Source organism: Cavia porcellus, unplaced genomic scaffold (assembly GCF_034190915.1).
Source record: "Cavia porcellus strain 051 isolate PalLab524CR breed Dunkin Hartley unplaced genomic scaffold, mCavPor4.1 scaffold_23, whole genome shotgun sequence".
Classification (NCBI taxonomy): Eukaryota; Metazoa; Chordata; class Mammalia; order Rodentia; family Caviidae; genus Cavia; species Cavia porcellus.
Genome location: NW_026947506.1, coordinates 35139927 through 35156036, shown reverse-complemented (window position 1 = coordinate 35156036; position 16110 = coordinate 35139927). Strand labels below are relative to the sequence as shown.

The following is a 16110-nucleotide window of genomic DNA, read 5'->3' as shown; positions in this document are numbered from 1 at the left end:
GCTCAGTGGTACAGCGCCTGCCTGTTAAACAAAAGGTCATGAGTTTGATTCCTGGTATCAAAAAAATTGTAGTGAGTAACAAGCAATCCATCCTGAAACAGTCACAAAGATTGAGAAGATGAGAGTGCAGTTCATCTTCATTTGATTTCCCAGAGAGATGTATGTTCCTCTTTAAGAAACAGGGAATACACACGTCTATATACAACCCAACTCCTTTTTGCAACACCAGACACAGGAGCCAAGCGGATGAAAGAAATGCAGCTCAGTGCTCTCAACTCAATAATGAGGAACAAACATGTATGAGAGTATTTATTTATAAGAATTTGGGGATACTAACCCATAATTATAAGGATAATGCATATATTAGTATAATAGAGATAAAGATAAAAATCTCCCTTATTTATTCATGTAAAACAGTTAAAATATTAAACAGAAAACTGTATAAGAATAGCATGTTTTCTTTTTTATTTTATAAGAAACCCACAAAATTTCATAATAAAATAATAAGGATTCCACTGTGTATCATTATTTTGAAAATACTGACTAAAAGCCATAAACCAAAAATGTTCCTTTTTTTAATCCCTAGCCCCCAAACAAAAAATATTCTTACAAAAAGGAAACAGATCATAACATTTCCTTTCAATGAACTAAGATAAACTGTCAGTATAAATGAAACCAAATAGTGTTTCTCAAAAGTCCACTTCACATGTTTTCTTTGGATAGGAGCCATATCAAGTATTGAACTGAGAAGAAGAGATACTACACTTGGTCTTAGCCAAAAGGCCAAGAAGCAATGAATACAGTTTTCAAAACTACCCAAACTCAAGGTGTTTAAAAGAGGCATACTAACTATTCTGTGCTCTGTGTGCTGAAAATGAACTCAGGAGATTTACAACATATCCCAGAGCAATCTTGACAATCCTGGGACTCTAATGTAATACTTTGAATTAACTTTTAATTTCTTCTCATTCTGAGTCCATACAAGTCATCTTGAAATTATCTCATGCTTTAGAAATCAAACAATTCTTTAAAAAAGGAAACCAGTCCTCCAACTGACATTAGCAGTGAGCATGTAAAGTTGAAAAGTGCCTCAGGATGAAGGGGACCAGAGAAACTCACCCTGTCACTTGTCCCTGTATGGATTCCCAGTTCCTGGGAGTCTGGTGGAGGGGTCCACTGGCTCCTTCTGGACGAGTCTGCATTCTTCTCCGTGGTCTGGACAGGAAACTCTGTTCCCTCCCATGACTGTCATTACTGGCAGCCTGGGCTTTGGGCTGAAATTGCTCCTCTGCCCTGGGCCAGGAGATGTGGAAGGAAGAGAGATGATGTCAGACCCTAGGGGGCTGCCTTTCCTAGATGAGAAGATTGACATTCTAAGTGCGTTCTAACCAGAGTTTCCACCAACTTGTTAGTCCAATTTTCTCACTAGTCTTTCATTCTTAAGCCAAATCCTGAACCACCATTTCCCATCGTGGTTCTCAGACGTTGGTTAATCTTGTCATTCTGATAAACCTCTGTGATAATCTACTTGAGGAGAACATATGTCATTGTGCAAGAGTAGAAAGTTACCTAGATAAGGAAACGGGAAAGGAAGCTCTCCCAGGTGCACTCAGGCCATAAGCAGTGTGTCTGCAGGCTAACTGGAATGAACATGTGGTTAGGGATACTTCTCTGTCATTTCTGGATATCTGCCCTGTGCTGTCTAGTATCTCACAGTGAAAATACTTTGTTATCAATGAATGTCTACTGTTGCAATCTCTGAAACTTTTAAATTGATGACAACAGAAAAAAACCCAGAATTTAAGTGGAAATACAAATTTATATAGGCTGATACACACCAAGTACAAAAAAATTTTCTCCACAGCCTCATATGGACCCAGCTGATGGTAGTGAAGAGATTTTCTACCAAAACTGCTCCTCCAGGAAGATGTGCTTTCTAGGAGGTCTGCTGAGCGGCCTCCCAGCACCCAGGGCTTCCCTCCCAGGATGTGTGTATCTGACAGTCACTTCTCTGAATGTGAAGGAAATGTTACTGAGTAGTTCCTTTGGTAAATGGCTCATCAATTAAAATGTATTCCAAGTCCCTCTCACCTTGAACAAAGAATCGAACGAGACAAGGGGAAAATGTGCCAAAAGTTTATTTGAAGAAGTAAAATGAAGAGTGATGGGTGAAGGGGTAAGGGAGCAAATGGCTCTGTGGAGCAAACTTGGGATGAACAAGGGGGACAAAGAGACAAGCAAAAATAAAAGTACGCTCTGGGAGATAGATACAGGGTGGGCTACTGTGAAAGAGACGTGGCTCCTCCTGGTGTCCGTGTCCTTACACGTCATCCACATTTCATGGGAACCCACGAGAAGTTCTACACACAGGGTCCTGAGAGGTGGTGCTATGCAGACTCTGGGATCCAAGCCAGTCTAAGCCACGCCCATCTCCTGTCTCAGGAAAGAGGGAGGACGGCCTTGTGCTGGGGACCACGGTGTGTAGAAGGTGGATGAGAGTTGTGAAAACTGGTCCTTGACTGAGTTTCCTGAGCTTGCCAGATTGACAGAACCCCGTGCAGTGGTGTACCCCAGGGATGCAAAAGATCTGCCCTCAGGCCAGGGTCTTCAGGGGTCCAGATTCCTTACAATGCAAGGTTGTGATCTCACTGCCACCCTGAGTTCAGGATCATAAAATTGGATCTGGAAAGAAAAGCAGGTCTCTAAAAGGATGAAGACCCCCAAGGACATCACCGCCTGTTCAGCCTGCAATTCTTTCTAGTCCCCAATCACCGCAAAACTACTCCTCCTCTCTTCTCAGCTGAGCTCTCTCTCTCACATCCCATTCGAGCAGACTGCCCACCTCCACACACTCTGCCAGGAACATCCCAGTGTCTCAGTGCATGCAGCTAATGAACTGCTTGTGGAACTAGGAATCTTGGCAAAGTTCTGCCATAAAGGAAGAAGACTATGCCTAGTTTAGGAAGCTGGTTTTTCTCCTCCACATCATTGACCAGGTAGTTGGAAAAGAAAGCAGGCTGCTGGTCATGGGCACAGCCAAGAAAGAGCTAGGTCATCTCCCTGGGAAGCATGGATAGATTGCCTCTATTTCAGGAGATCATCAGCCTGGGCAGCACTCCCAAGACCATAGCTGCTTGGGGAGGCCAGACTGCACGTAGCCCTAGAGAAGGGGTCTCCTATCCAGAGACCACGACAGGAGCCAGGTGGAGAGACCTGGGAAGACTCCTGTGCTAACACTGCAGTTGTCACCACCGTATCCCTACCTCCCTTCCCTGCGGCTTGTCCTGGGGGAACACACCTCTGTCTCCCCACCACATAGCAGGGTGACCTGGGCTTCTTTTTGCCTTCATTCCTCTCCTCCCTAATGGCCAACACCAAGCTTGGCTTATGGGGTGCATGAAGTTCACCATCATTTCCTAAATCACTTCACTGGCCCAATCCCATTCCAGTGAAGTGAATTCTGCAAGGAAGAAAGTCACAGCCAGATTAGTATTCCAGATTCAGTTTCTGCTCCAGCCCACAGCCTGTCCCCTTTGCTCTTGTGACTGTAAATTACACAAATCATGAACACTGCCCTTTGTTTTATCTGCTGTAACCATGTGAGCCTTTCACGGTTATAATTTTCTGGAAGTTAATCCACACACAGGACAAATGTCTGTCAGAGCACAGCCCTGCTAGCACAGGGTCATGGGTATTCTTTTAGGCTGGCTTTCCTGGAAGACTACCACTATGCACAGAGAATAAGGCCAGTGTGCTGGCCTCCAATCAAGGGAGAATGCACACGAGCAGAAGGAAAGGCCGCTTCAGGACTGCATGTGAGGCCCAGTGATGCCTCAGCATTGTACTCTACCACTGAAGCCCTGTGACAACACAGGTGACAGCTGGTTCACAGACAAATAGTGTTTGGCCTGTTGGTGCTTTCTTAAATATTTAAACTTGCTGTTATCTTAAAAAAAAAAAACAGGGCCAGGGATATAACTCAGTTACACAGCACCCGCTTGGAAATTGTAAGGTCGTAAGTTTGATTCCCAGTACTCAAAAAAAAAAAAAAAAAAAAAAACCAACAACAACAACAACAACAAAAAACTCCAAAAAGCAAAGAAGAAAACTAAACTCTTAAAAAGTCAATTACACCTGGCCCTTTGTGTAGGCACATACTTTCTGGTTTGCCAGTCCTGCAGTTGTCACGCTGAAGCAGAGCCCAATACAGAAGCTGGCTAGCAGTGAAGCTCACAAGGGTATTTAACTGATATAGAGCCAAATATTTAAAAAAAAAAACAAAAGCCATTCAACTAGATAATCTGATAAATCAAACGCAAACTGAGAAGCAGTAAAGCCTGACAGGAGCAATGACCTAGTGCAGTTCAAGGTACACATGGCCTTGACATGAAGTCCTGGGAACTCTGGAGGGCAGGGCCTGCCCTGAGGACCACATCAAGCCTCTTGATCACATGGGCACAGGGCCATGATCCCTTAGGGACAGCAGATGGAAAAATAGCAGTCCTAAGACAGCTATGTGGACATAAGATGTCCTTTTAACAGGATCACTTTCCTGATGTCTAACATGGGTTAAAATCTATCTGACCCCTGAGTAGAGCCCAAGTCCACAGTGGGTGCTCACCTTTAATACACTCACACCAGGTGTTCCTCTTTACTGCTGTGCTGAGAGTCTCATACATTTAGTATTTTGAAATAAAGGACTTGTGAACAGTGGAGAGCTCCAAATCTAAACTGGGGTGAGCCCACATCCACATACAACAGAGGGGTTGATGGCCCCACCACTGAGACTGCCAGAGATGGACAAGGACGATGGCAGTGGATGACACAGTATCCCCTATGGGGAGCTTTGTTTGCACCTTTGGGATGCCCATGCATTAACACCTGGGTCCGCTTTAGCTGAACTATTGGGCTATTTTATTAGTGACCCCTGGCCAGATTTGCTGCCCCACCCTGGCTGTGCTGGTGAACCCAGAGTGCTTTGGAAGGTCTCTGTGTTCTTGTGCAAAAGCAAGTCCAGCAATGAAAACCTCAGACTGAATGCACTTATGCTGAAATATGTCCTCCCACGAGCTGCTTTGAGGTGGAGACTGTGCAGCCCTGGTCCCTTTGCCCCTGGGTGGTTGACCTTAATATGTAAGCTTTATTGAACTCTCCATCATGCATTAGACTGATTTTATTTACTTCCAAACTTTCATGCTGTTACTTTACTGATAGTAAAGTGTTTGAGCAAGGCAAGTCGGTCACCCTGACATGTGTGACTGGTGTATATGCACCTTGGCTCCCCGCTGCCTGAACCTGGACCAACCGCGATGCCTTCCGACTGTGGCTCACCCTTGGGTCAGCTCTTCCAGGGACTGCAGCAGTGGTGGCTCAGCAGTTGACAGAGGGATGAGCTGCTTCCTCTCCTCCCTATTTATTATCTAACCCAGGTACGGCCCTGGGGATGTGGAGCTTTGTGTTTTAGGGTGTTGACGTGAGCATGGAGTCACCTAGTGGTGAATCATTTAGGTCACAGAGAAGGCCCTGGTGCTGAAAATCTTAAGTGACTTGCCCTATCAAGAGCATTCCATGAAATCATCTAACACCAGGTTTTTTTGTGACAGTATTAACACAGAGGGCATCTATCATGTCGTTTACCTGACCTCCACCAGGCAGCCTAGAAGTGAGGATCCCCACCACACTCCACCACAGGAGCGGTGAGGCTCAGTCATGCTCATCACCTCCCCCAGCCCCCCTCGAGGGTCTGCACTCCGTTCTGAGTCATCAGTCCCAACTCTGGCCAAAGCAAAGTTTCTTCCAGAGACAAAGGGCAGCAGGCAGTTCTGAGGAGGAAAACTGGGAGGGAGATGGCCACCCCACAGCACCTCTAGCCGTTTCGCTGGGCCCGGGTATCATTTGAGGTTTATTTGGAATCACTCTAGATCCACACCCAAAGCCCCAACATGTCCAGGGTCCTGAAACACTTTTGAGTAGTTTCACAAGTCCCCACCTCCAAGGAGAACAGACTACAAGTCACTGAGACAGCCTTGACACCGTGAAGGTTCTGCTCTAAGTCACCTGGACCTCATCCCAACACAGTGGCCCTGTCAGGTGACCGGTGTGCCCCAGCCTCGGTGTGATCTCTATGCCTAGGCGCTGAGCTCTTGGGATGGGCTCTGCTGTCTGGGTAGGGGACATGGGCTTCTCATCCCAGGTGCTTATTCAATGAAACCTGATTCAGATGGGGGAGCCCTGCTGGCTTCTTCCAATGAGGGAGGAGGGGGGAAACAGCCTCTGAGCTTCCCTTGCCAAGGCTGCCCTAGTCCTAGAAAGCTGATGGGGAAACAGAGGTCTCTACATGCTCCAGTGCTGACTTGGAGTTTAGGACCTTCCATCTCTGCTGCTGTATCCTTAGCTCAACCACAGGGAATTAGGTTTTCCTCAGGATTTCAGTACCTTCTCTGTCCCTGCTTAGTGCTTCTACAAAGAAAAAAATGAACAGGCAGGAAAAATGCTTACCCTAATTAGTGAATTTTTGTTGTGTTTCCATGGCAACAGTTAGGAAACTTTTTAATGACTTTGTACAATTTGTGGTGTCTGTGCTCTGAGTATGCATTAATTGGTTACAAGGAGACTGTTTTCTTGTAATTTAATAGTGGCTGCCATCGGTCCAACATCAGGTTGAGCAAGTGCAGGCTGACACAAAACTGCTACAAGGATCTCCCAGAAAGAAAACTGAGTTCCCACAACAGTGAGGGCCTCTGGTCTCATGGAAGATGCCCCAGACACTGGGGATAGGGAACAGGCCACACCCTGTCCATCACAAGTCTGAGTTCTCACAGGAGGATTCAATGAACTTCAGGCCAGGGCTAAAGAAATTAACTGGATTTGAATGGAGCCAGAGGTCAGGGGTTTGCAGGAGAAAGGTGAGTGGTCAAAGGTCAGGACACAGGAAAGTACTGGCTTCAGCCAGGCCCCCTCTCAGGAGGCCCGGAGTCCAAGGGCCCTTGGTCTGTGCTCGTGGCAGAAGTGCTGGCTGCAAACCAGTCATCAGTGGTCCTGCACTGGGGACAGAATGGGCCACCACTCAGGCACGACCTGACTGCAACACCTGCAGTGGCTTAAAGGACGCAGCCCTGAATGCCATGCCAACACCATGGAGGCTGCTGTCCCCAGATGGGTGGGCTCTAGCTTGACCTGCCCTGCCAGCATGAGGGATTCTGACAATATGGGAACCCTGCCCAACACACAGACCAAATCTGTGTCACTACCTGATCCTCAGGTAGCATACAGAGGTCAGAAACACCCATCCCTTCTGCAAATCGCTGAAATGTTAATGTGAAACCACTCTGTGCATGTAAATAATTTCTAAGGGTGAAGAGCAAATGCCGCACTGCCTCCCTCCAGTCCTGGCAGCAGCAGTGAGTCTGCCGTGCTCCCTGTGGTGGCCTCAGCCTTCCTGGAGCCCGCTTCTCTTCACAACTGTCAGAGCTGCACAAGGATCCCGGTCTGCGGAAGGCAGGAGCCTGGCCCTGCCTGGGCCTCCCCAAGAGAACACATTTCAACCACTGAGGACCCAAAAGTCCTCGGGGCAACCGAGGTGATGTGTCACAATCCCTGCACTGATGTGCATGGCCTTTACTCAAGAACGTGACCCTCAGTGTCTAGGGCAGGGCCTGGCTAAGTTTCTTCCCTGTGAAGGGCCAGGTGACACACACTGAGTGTGGTGGGCTGTGAGGTCTCAGCGGTGACTACTCACCTCTGTCAGGAGCACCAACCTCACACAGACCACTGCATGCCTCAGCCAAAGTCTACAGACACTGACATTTGGATTTCACACATCGTTCAGGGGAAGCAAAGTGCTGCTGCTCTTTGGAAGTTTTGAAAACACGAAAGCCATTCTTACTCACAGGTGATGAGCGACAGGCACAGGCCCGGCTTTGGCCTTCGAGACGCAGCTTGCCAACCTGTGCCCGGCCCCAACTCCCATCACTTTCACTCTTAACAAGCTTCTCAGGCCTCCTCCTCAGGGAACCAGTCACAAAGGGGGAGGGGCTGCCCCACTGCAATCAGAGCACAAAGAGCAGTCTACACACAGGAATCCGAGATGCCCGGGAGCCCAGAGTGGGATAGCAGGCCAGGAGCCTCAAAGGCATCCCTGCTAGAGGAGACCACTAAGATTTCTAATGGCCCAGGTCATCAAATTATGAGCTAGGATCCATTCTGGATGCTTTAAGGAATCAGGAGAGTAAAGCAAACACTGCAAAAGCATCGCTTTCAAAAATGCATGAAAAACACAAAAGTTCTGTCTTGGGAGCACATACTCAGACACCCAGAGTGCCTAAATTCCTGGGTCATAAATTTCACTTCCATGTAACCATCCTTTGGTGCTAGGGATCAGTGTCAGGCACCCAAACTACACAGAGACAATGAGTGACTAGGGCCTGGGAGTCAAGGTGGACAAGGCAGGAGCCCTGTATCACTCACGCACCCTTTCAGGCCACCTCAGGTTCCATCTCTGTGTGTCAGTCACCACTTCAAAAACCTTGTCAGAGTTTCTCTTCTCAGTTCCAAGAATCTCTTCTTACCCTGGCTATAGGCCAACACATGGCTCTGGTCGGCCCTGCCCTGCATCCTGAAATGCTTCATTTTCTTTCAGAAAGATCCAATGCCTTTCAACCAGGCCATCAGTGAGCAAAAAGCTGCCCTCCGGTCTCTGTAAATAGTTGACTGTCCCATTGCTCGAGGTGTTCAGTAAGGGCAGTCCTGGCTTTTTGCAGAATCTGATTTCCCCAAATGCCTCCTGTTTTTCTTTTTGTTCCTTTTCTTTTCCATTTGTGGCCACTTCACACTGGGCTCCCTGCCTGCCTAGGGGGTGTACCTCTCGGGGTAGTATCTACACTGATCCCACCACATCTTCTCGGGTCACACTTTGCTGGGAACCGGGCATGCTTGCTGCCCGAATGGTGGTATTGGCTCCAGTTCTGCTCATCCCTTCTCCTGCTTAGGAGGTGGTGGTAGCTGTACCTGCCCAGACTGCAACGCTCCCTGGGACTCAGCTCTCCACATAGCACAGAGGGTGCCAGCTCCCACTGTGGGGCTGCACAGCATGACACTCCTGTTTACTGTGCTTTCTAGTATAGAAGTACTGCTTTCTGCGACAACGACCCTCAGTCTTGCTCCAACTCAGACTCTTACTTTTCTGCACATGTTCTCCACGGAAGGAGCAGTCTGAACGGTTATGATAATGTCCTCGGTCAACTTTCCTAAGGCTGCCAATTTTCTCTTTAACTAGATGGCGATCCAGAACTTTCTGGCCGGCTTTACCTTCAGTGCACCTCTCCCCTTGACTGTGCTCAGGGCCATCAGGATGGGGGCCTGTGTGCTGAGCAGAGGGCAGTGCATTGGCAGATTCACCTGTGCTCTGAGATGGGGCCTTCGTCACCACACTGGTCTCTGTTGAGGGAAACCGAGAGCTCGGGCTCACATACATCTTCTGGATGTGGGTGGAAGCTGGGCTCAGCTGCTCCACTGTTTCTGCTGGACAGAGTCCTGCTGGCTCTCAGAAACCCTTTGACCTCCTGGGGGGTTTTGCTGCAGTCCCGTGTTCCTTTCTCAACTTTAGATTCAGGAAGTGTATTTGCCCCAATGCTGTTTTTATTCGTATTATAAAGATTGTTTATGATGGGCAAAGACTCATCAGGTTTGGCTGAGCTGTTTTCTGAGACAACTTTGATAGACATGAGGTTGCTTTCAGGGGGCAGCAAAACCTCCTTAAACTGGCTGCACAGATTTATTATTGGGTCCAGTTTCTCATGCCAACCAGGAGTGGGGCTACCAGCCTCAAGCACCACAGTGAGGTCCCCTGATGGACTCTGCCCTGTTCCAGGTGGACTGCATCCTCACCAAAAGAAAGAGCCAAGCCAGTAGTTGGCATGACTGCTATACAGGTTTTGTCATGGCTTACATTTTCTAAATATTTTATCAGTCTAAATATAGCCGGCCACAAGCCACTAATAGGCTATCATCTCTAAACACCAAAAATTTTTAATAAAAATTCTGTAGCTCTAGACTTTTCCTATTTCCAGATGCATGTTTAATTCTTAAAAAATTAAGTCTAAACAAACAGCCGAATCACGGACTGCTGACTTTTCTGGCTCCCTTCTTCCTCTTGGAGCCTCAGAAGCACAGCAGCTATTTCCAGACAGAGCCAACAGCTCCTTGAATCGTGGAAAACAGGGACTCACTGAGGCTCTGGGGAAACCTTCTGCAGGAACTGCAGGCTGCCGTTGGCAGCTGGAAAGCTTCTGACACACTCTCAAGGTTAGCTGCCAGCTGCCAGGAAGCAATAAATCACCCGCCTGGATCTCGGCTCTTCAGTGAGGAGATAACTTGTCCCCAGTCCCCACGGGGAAGTTCGTTGTCCTGAGAGTAGAAGTGGGGTTCTTGGGGCCACACGCAAAGGAAGGCGTGCTTGGCTGCAGTACATACATGGCCTCATTTACACAAATGTGTAATTACTCTCTTGCACACTGAATTTGGGGACCAGGGTGGGTTAGGAAAGAAACCAGGGAAGATCACTGTGAAATGACAGCGCAGCCCTGCTGCTCTATCTTAAGGTCAAGTGGGAGTGAGCGTTCTCTGCCTCTTCACTCTTAACAGTTCTGCACCCTGACTCAGGGTCTCAGGGGCCATCTGGACTGCGCAGTGCCAGGAGGAGGCTCCTCCCCTGCACGTCCTCACACCCATGGGTGAAAATCCCAGTCGTGTTACTGCCACAGTTTTCACGGACACTACACTTCCCAGGAATCTAACAATGGTTTAAACTGAGAAATGGTCACATTTTGCCCTTCACATACTCTGTCATTAAAAAGATGAAATGAGAAAGTACGTGGGGTTGGATTCAGAGGTGTGCAAGGACATTGCTGGCCAGGGCAGGTGACGCAGAGGAAAATGAGAAGCAGTCACAGACAGCTTTCTCACTCTCCTCAAAGGCAAAAAACGTATCCCATAGTTTATTTTTCAAATATATTTTTCAATATTGATGGTGATTTTTTGTTTCTCAGGGTGTTCTGGAACCTCAGGGGCTGTTAACTGACCAGTTTTGGATAGAAGTATTAATATTAACAGGACTAGGCCTGTTGACCCTAAGACTTCACTGGGACTTGACATGGAACCTGTTGGTGTGTTTTTCCATGGCCTGGTTCCATTGGAGCGGGGTGAATCCTGCAAGGAAAAAAGCCACAGTAGAATCAGGGCCTGCTCCAGCCCACAGCCTCCCTTTGTTCTTGTGACTGACAAGTTACACAAATCTTGAACACAGTCCCTCTCTTTCACCTGCTCTGCCCATGTGCACCTTTCACAGGCCCTCATTTTCTGGTTAATCCACACATGGGACACACAGTGTCTGTCAGAACACAGCCCTCCTGACATGAGTTTAGTATTCTGTCCTCGGCTGGCTTTCCTGGGAGGCTACCACCATACAGACAGAAGTAAAGCCAGCTTTGTGGCCTTCAAGCAAGGGAGACAGCACACGGGCAGAAGGAAAGGCCGCTTCAGGACTGCATGTGAGGTCATGGCCTCTGCCGCCCAGTGATGCCTCAGCATTGTACTCGTGCAGCTCTGTTGCTCCAAGTTACATGACTACCACTGAAGCCCTGTGACAACACAGGCGACAGCTGGTTCACAGACAAATAGTGTTTGGCCTGTTAGTGCTTTCTTAAACATTTAAATTTGCTGTTATCTTAAAAAAAAAAAAAAAAACAGGGCCAGGGACATCACTCAGTTGAACAGTACCCAGTTGGCAATCATAAGGTCCTAAGTTTGATTTTCATTACCAAAAAACCAAAAATCAAACAAAAAACCCAAACTCTTAAAAAGTCAGTTACATCTGTCCCTTTCCCTAGGCACATATTTTCTGGCTTTCCAGTCCCCCAGTGCCACACTGAAACAGATCCCAATTCAGAAGCTGGCTATCAGCCAAGCCCATAAGGGTATTTACCTGAAATAGAGCCCAATGTTTATCAAAAAAGCATTTAACTAGATAATCTGATAACTCAAACCAAACTCAAACTGAGAAGCAGTAAACCCTGAGAGCAGCAATGACCTAGTGCAGTTTAAGCTGCAGATGGCGTGGGAACGGAGTCCCAGGAACTCTGTAGGGTGGGCCCTGCCCTATAGACCACATCAGGCCTCTTGATCACACAGGTACTTGGTCATGATCCCCTGGGGGACAGCAGTGGAAAGACAGCACAGTCCTGAGACAGCTATGTAGGCATAAAGTGTCCTTGTAACCGGGTCACTTTCCTGATGTCTAACATGGGTTAAAATCTATGATCCTTGGGTAGAGCCCAAGTCCACAGTGGGTGCTCACCTTTAATACACTCACACCAGGTGTTCCTCTTTACTACTGTGCTGAGGTTCCCATACATTTAGTATTTTGAAATAAAGGACCTGTGAACAGTGGAGAGCTCCAAATCTAAAGCAGGGTGGGCCCACATCCACATACAACAGAGGGATTGATGGCCCCACCATTGAGACTGTCAGCTGGACAAGGACAAGGGCAGTGGATAACAGTCTCGCCTACGGGGAGTTTTGTTTGTACCTTTGGGGTGCTCCGGCATTAACACCTGGGCCCTCTTTAGCTCCATACATGGGATGTTTGATTGGTGACCCCTGACCAGACTTGCTGCCCCGCCCTGGCTGTGCCAGTGAACCCAGAGTTTGCAGCCTTTGGAAGTTCTCTGTGTTCTTGTGCAAAAGCAAGTCCAGGAATGAAAACCTCAGACTGAATGCACTTACGCAGAAATACGTCTTCCCATGATCTGCCTTGAGGCAGACACTGTGCCGCTCTGGGCCCTTTGCCTCTGGGTGGCTGACAATGTGTAGCTTTATGTCATACCAATTGGTGTGTATGCAAGTTGGCTCCCAGCTGCCTGAACCTGGACCAACCTCAATGTTTGCACACTGTGGGTCACGCTCGGGCAGCTCTGCCAGGGACTGCAGCAGTGCTGACTCAGCAGTTCACACAATGATGAGTGGCTTCCTCTCCCTATTATCTAACCCAGGTACAGCCCTGGGATTGGGGAGCTTTCTGTTTTAAGGTGTTACGTGAGCATGGAGTCAGCTGGTGGTGAATCTTTTAAGGTCATACAGAAGGCCCTGGTGCTCAGAATCTTAAGGGACTTGCCCTATCAAGAGCATTCCATGAAACACCAGGGTTTTTGTGACAGTATTAACCCTCAGTGTGTCTGCCATGGTGCTGCATACTTGGCCTCCACCAGGCTGCCTAGAAATGCGGACCCCACCACACTCCACTACAGGGGTGGTGAGGCTCAGTCATGCTCTTCACCTCCCCACCTGAGGGTCTGCACTCCTTCCTGAGTCATCAGTCCCGACTCTGGCCAAAGCAAAGTTTCTTCCGGAGACAAAGGGCAGCAGGCAGTTCTGAGGAGGAAAACTGGGAGGGAGATGGCCGCTCCACAGCACCCCAGCTGTCTTGCTGTGCCGGGTATCACTTGAGGTTTATTTGGAATCACCCTAGATCCACACCCAAAGCCCCCACGTCTCTGGGATCCTGAAACACTTTCAAGTAGTTTAATGTGGCACCAAATGGACTCAAAGATGTTTATAGGTGAAGCAGCATTTAATGCTTCACACAAAGCAGGGCCTATTTTGAAGGTTTCAAATGCACACATCTAGGCAGATGTGCTTTGCTGAGCAGTTAGGTCTATTATAGACCAGAATCCACATGTTGTAATTTCTCATTTTCTTATTTTTCTTTCCCTCAGAAAACATTTCCATTAACTAAATATAGTTAATATACAAGTAATGTGCATATACTGATTGGTGGGGTGTTTTGTTACTCAATGTATATACGCCCTACAATTTGTATGAATTTTCTATTGATATCAAAATATCTACTGATATTTCATTGCAAAATGAACAGTACAATTGAAGGTGTAAGCTGCCAAAACTTGCAATATTGTCCTCACTAAATCTCATGTTGTCAAAACAAGGTTGTCTAAGACTTGCTTCTTTAAAATAGAGATGTGTTGGGTCCAGCAGACCACTTCCTGGTTCTCCCTGACCCACCTCTGAGGTCTGAGGCACCTCCTGAGACGCCAGCCAGAGCTGTGGAGGTTTGAGGAAAGTGAACCCAAAGTCAGAGAAGACATGGCTGGAAGCAAATGGGGAAAACAAGTAACAAATGGCACAAAGTGTTTAATTTCCTGCCATTCGTGTGCTCTACAGATTTTACACGCTGTGTATTTACAGGGGCAAGTGCTTTTTAAATACTTCATAAAACAAAGATCAAACTTTACACATCTCTGAACACAAACTAAACCATACAATTTCTTCACATAGAAACAGTTTCCATCTGTATTAAATGCAATTTTCCCCACTCCATCTCCTGATGCAGGGCCAGTGAGTTTTGAGTGTGTCACAGTTTGATAGCATATCCATATTAAAAATAAAATCACAGCATGATATTGTCTATTACTAGAACCTTTAAGGCACCCAAGCTGACAACTCAGACTCTAATATCACACAAGTGATGAGACTCAGCATAAAAAAGTATTACATAATAAAAACATATTGTGAGCTTTACAAATGTTTGGACTATACATTCATAACGTGAATACTTATCATAACTGGTAAGTTGATTGGAAAAGTCCCACAAAGTTAATAAACAGAACTTGTCTAGAAAATAAAATTTTCAAATCTGGAACACAGCTAAAATAGGAAGCCAACAGTGTCTACAATCAAACATCACAGAAAACAGACTGCCCTCAAAGTCTAGTTGAGAGTTTGTAAACTTTTAAATAAGTCTTTAAATTAAATATGTGCACTGTCAGTTTATAATTTTAAATAATTTCATGGTTTCCCAGTTGGCCTTGCATCAGTTCTAACTTGGAGGAACATTACATGCAATTCAAGTAACCAATCAGAATCTGGAATCAAGAAGCATTTGAGATGTTCTATTCTAGGTCATTATCTTTTTTTTTTTTTTTTTTTGTACCAGGGATCAAACTCACAACTGCATGGTTGCAAGGCAGGCGCTTACAGGTCATTATTTTCAATGTGATTTGTATACGCTATATTTTACAATAGTCAACAATTGTAGAAAGTGTTTATTCTTTTGGAATAAGGGTAACAAAGGAATGGTTAAAAATTACAAACAAAAAAATAAAAAAAAAAACATAGTAAAATCTGCACAGTACTTACCGAGGAAGTACCATGAAGATTTGAAAAAAATTTTTCTTTAAAAGTTAAAATGAGCTGACATGGTTTCTTTGGAGCATGCTGAATCTGAAAGACGAGGCATAAGCATTAGTTGAAGGCAGAGACCCCAGGAAGCCAGGCCCCCCTTTCTGTCCCACCCTGCGGCAGGTCCCCTTGGTCTTTGGGAAGCTCTTTTCCCTTGAAGCCATCACTGCCTTCCTGAATGGCAGTAGAGAAACCCAGGGATGCCAGGCAGCTGCAGAGAAATGGCTGGCAGCCTGGTCAGGGAGGCGCCATCTGCTGGGCCCTGCTGCACCCGCCCAGCCTGAACCCCAACTGTGGCTTCCAATCCCAGTCCTCAGGAAGAGCTTAGTTCCTCAGAGTTAGTGCTTTCCCTTGAGGACACACAGATAAAGTATGTTAATTAACTGTATACTGATATTCTATAGATAATTTGCCTTGAAGTTCATTTGAAATCACCCGTGCGATTGGGTATGAGACACAAGAACAGTTTGCTTTCGTGGCTTAAATGGTTCACCACTCTCTTTACCTCCAGAAGTGCACAGCATGAAACACAAGTCCCCACCTTCCAGGACCACAGAACGCAAGTGATTCAGACCCAGCCTGGACACCATGAAGGCTCTGCTCTAAGTCACCCGGGCCTCATCCCAACAGAGCGGCCGTGTCAGGTGAGGGCTGTGACTCAGCCCCAGCCTGACCTCTAGGCCTAGGCGCTGAGCTCCTGGGATGGACTCTGCTGCCTGGGTAGGGGACACACAAGGGCTTCTCATCCCAGATGCTTATCCAATGACTGCTGATTCAGATGGGGGGCGCTGCTGGCTTCTTCCAGTGAGGGAGGCAAGAGGAACCAGCCCTGCACTTCCCTTGCTGAGGCTGCCCCAGTCT

The 16110-nt window shown here is 47.0% G+C and overlaps 1 pseudogene; it reads right to left on the bottom strand.

Annotated features, from left to right (window-relative positions):
- Window positions 1-618: 618 nt before the first annotated feature.
- LOC111756958 (U2 spliceosomal RNA) lies at window positions 619-795 on the bottom strand (annotated as a pseudogene).
- Window positions 796-16110: the final 15315 nt, after the last annotated feature.